The 4082-nt window shown below is 34.6% G+C and overlaps 1 pseudogene; it reads right to left on the reverse strand.

The window, feature by feature from the left end:
• Nucleotides 1-70: 70 nt before the first annotated feature.
• LOC116146608 lies at nt 71-1760 on the reverse strand (annotated as a pseudogene).
• Nucleotides 1761-4082: the final 2322 nt, after the last annotated feature.

Below are 4082 nucleotides of genomic sequence, written 5' to 3' on the forward strand. Positions count from 1 at the left end.
AGCTGGGATGATAACCATGGGGAAGGATACTACAAGCAGTTATGGTTAAGTTTAAATTCGGTGCACCAGGTCATCCTGCGCGCACAAAACATAAGAATACAGAGGGCGCAATCAGTGAAGCCCCTTCTGCTAAAGATATTGCTTCTCTGCCAACAGATCCTTCAAGAGACAACTCCACCACGAAAAAGGTTGCAGAACAGAAGGTGCCACAGACGTGGCGCAACAACTCAGCCTGAGTCCCACTGTGAGGAAGCCAAGGAAGCGTACATTGCCAAACTAAAACAAGTTTGAATATTGGAACAACTACGAGAACCTCCACCGTAAGGTTAAACGAAGCTGTTTGGGTACCGTGCACTGGTTTTTGTTGTCATCTTTCCCAATTAGCAAATGAGTATTGGTGGCCAAGTCCAAGTACTTGAAGAGGCAAGATAATTGATCTCTTTTCACTAACTTCTGTTGATTTATTGGATTCATATAGCTGCTAACTAGGTTATAAAAAAGGTCGTCTTCTTTTTGTCTTCTTGTGAATATTTTTTTTATTTTTTGAGGGATAGTCAAAAGTAAATGTGATGAGTGAAGAAAATGTACAGACCTACATTTTGCTTGTAAATTCTGCATTAGTAGTCCCATTTTTGTTGGCCTGAAATGAATTCATTTTAACTTCTCTTCAATATCAAGACTCTTCTGATAGTACAAAATCGGTAACCCAAGTTATCTGCTTTGGCAATGAAAAAATAACTGCAGGACTTAAAGTGGATGGTAGCTGTTGGACTCGAGTTTGGCACCGTAACCGATCCTTATAATAGTTGGAAATGTGAGAAAATGAGTTCTGATAATTATATTCAATAGCAAGAAAATAAGAAGCAACCTCAGAAGAACCAACGCAATAACTACTGAAATGAAAACTCTCATGGAGGCAAGGATTATCTCCCTCTGATATATAGTATCCTGAAGAGATTGTCAAACAACTTTTGCTTATCGAAATTTACTATTCTCATCACAATTTTCATATCTTCATCCACCTGTTTCACATTGAAAAAGAATACATTTTTTTTAGTAACTTATAGTATTATTTATATATATTTTACAACAAGAACTTAAATTACGATAGTCAATTTTAGCAGAGACGATTAACTATACCTCAAACATGGCCATGCCAAAGAGCTCCATCTCCCCAGTAGCGGCATGCCCTCTAAAGGACGTCCATGAAACCCAGTGCCTAACTTGTAAGCAATAACTGGAGGGCCACTTAAACTTGGAGAACCTCCATAGCAAATCCTCTTGGGAATGTTGTTGAGAAAGTCTTCATATATGAAGCTGCAGTTTCATCATCAATTGTTGTACACCCTTAACTCCTTTGGCAGGGAAAGTTTGCCAATTTAGGCCATACCCTCCATCAAGCTTACTTATTTCTTCAATAGTTTGAGCTTTCCTTCCTGTAAATCATGATCGACATGTACATGTTCACATATTATATAGATACTTAAGACATGGCAAAAACTAATTCATTTTTGAATTGTTGCTTAAGTGTTTATTATTTGGTGTTAATAATTATATATACCATTGAGGCTGAAAGTAAACTTGTTAGTATCAATTGTCTTGAAGTCTTCAATACGAGTCTTATGGATCATTTCCATTTCCCATGACTTGGCAAGGTTCTGCACCTTTTCTTCAAGTGATCCAGCAGGCCATACCTTCCATGTAGAATATATTCTAAAATTTTTGATTGTCAAACTTATCATCTGAAGAGAGTCATTCATACAACAGATGTACATACAATCAACTAATTATAAGATATATGTATGCTTTCAACACCCTCTCTTATTATTTTCTGAACATCTTGAATTATTGTCAAATCCTTGAAAACTTTATCTTTATAAGCAAATTGGATGTGTAGGTTAAACCTCATGTCAGTAGTTGCTATTAGGGGTATTTGGTTTCGGGTACTTTGTATTTTTTGAAGGAACCAAGACCGGAACTAGAACCGATGGTTCCTTGAAATTTGGAACTGAAACCGGAATTGACGGTTCTAATTCTTAGGCACCTAGACCGGAACCTGTAACAATGGTTCCAGTTCCGTTTCTGAGTACCCTATAAAATTTATTACCCCCTAAAAGTTTTTAAAATAGCAAAAAAACCTTTAAAAACTTACAAATATCCCCCCACTTGGCACTTGTTAACAAAAATAAAATTACAAATTATAAATTCAAAATTACAAACACCATTACTTTGTAAAAGTAGATTTTCAAAAGTCAAACCAAATTACTTTAAATGTTATGAAATATAAATATAAATATGAAATGAATTTTCCAAGACCGCCCAATATGTAGATCATTAATCAAATACAATTACAAACTCCTGGGAGCAGAAAATTTTTGTGAACCTACCGACACACGTCTTACGTCATGGACGTTTAGGAGCACATAAACCATGGGTGTAAAATACAAGAAGGGGCAGAATCATGTGGAACAATAGGATTTCATCACAGTTGAGCCGTTTATTAAACTTCCAATAAGGTTCAACTCAAAGTTTAGACAGCTAAGAAAAGCCATCTTCAAGATCCTAAAAATGGCTTTTTATTTCAAAATTACCCACATAATGACGTTGATCCTGGACAAAGACTTTGTGCTTATCTGTACCAACACTCAAAGTTAGGGATGTTCGGTTCCGAATACCCTGCATTTTTTGAAGGAACCATAATCGGAACCGATGGTTCCTTGAAATTTGGAACTAGAACCAAAACCGACAGTTTCGATTCCTAGATGTCCAGAACCAAAACTTGTAACAACGGTTCCGGTTCCGGTTCCGGTTCTGGGTACCTTATAAAATTCATTACCCCCCAAAAGTTTTTAAAATGGTAAAAAAACCTTTAAAAACTTACAAATACGCCCCCCTTGGCGCTTGTTAACAAAAATAAAATTACAAATTCAAAATTACAAACTCCATTACTTTGTAAAGGTAGATTTTCAAAAGTCAAACCAACTTACTTTAAATGTTATGAATTATAAATATAAATGTATTCACATTACTTGTTTTACAAAAGTTTTTATTAACCACCCTATTCCTTAATTTTATTTTATATTAGTCTCGGAACGGTTTCGGTTCCTAACTATAGGAACCGAAACCAGAACCGCACAATAACGGTTCCAAAAATTTAGAACCGAAACCTACCCGTTGACAGCTGGTTCCGGGTAGGAATCGGAACCAAACTCCGGATATCTACCGGTTCTGGCTCCAATCAGTTCTTTTGAACACCCTTAGTTGCTATGAAATGTATTCATGTCTTTCAACATAAATTTAACGTTTTATAAATATTAACATTGTTAAGGTGTCACTCTCATAATGTTCAGGGGAATACTATTTCTTCCATGAAAGAAACTATTTTTCCAAAAACCTTGTCAACAACACATAAGTCTCCTGTAATTTCTTGGAATGTCAAAGTTACAAAAACCTTATCAGTTTAGCTATGTCTTTCAAGTTGAACATTCAAACTTTTTTCTGGGAAGCATTTCGAAGAAATTGCAGACATATATACGTTGACTTCAAAGTATTAATCTGTGGGTTAATAACAATAATTCCCCTTAGGTATAACCAAACAATCCCCCTATAGTGATAGGAAATAACATAAATCCCCTATATATATATATATATTTTGGCATTAAAATAAATGGCAGAGAGGTGTTTTAGTAAATATTTATTAATCTATCATATTATAAATTCTTAAAAAAAAGGGGTTCAATAACGGCTAACTAAAGGTAGGAGAATTTTTATTATTTCTGAAATCTCAAAGGAACCTTTGTTTGTTGATTAAACCTCAGGGGGTTCAAAATACAACTTAATTAAATCTAGTGTAAACAAAATAATTAGAGATTAGAATTAGAGGTTTAACATCTTGACAATTGACGACGTGTTTGATTAGGGTTTTGATAGATTATAAAAAAAATGCTTACCCATCTCAAGGGGTAAATGTTATTATTTTTTTAGTTATGTAACATTGAAGGAAATTTGATGGAGAAAGAACTTTGGCGATATGGAATTATAGACAAGTGGGTGTATATATTTATGACTGATTTGAATTAATT

This window comes from Pistacia vera, unplaced genomic scaffold (assembly GCF_008641045.1).
Source record: "Pistacia vera cultivar Batoury unplaced genomic scaffold, PisVer_v2 Contig48, whole genome shotgun sequence".
In the NCBI taxonomy this organism is placed as follows: domain Eukaryota; kingdom Viridiplantae; phylum Streptophyta; class Magnoliopsida; order Sapindales; family Anacardiaceae; genus Pistacia; species Pistacia vera.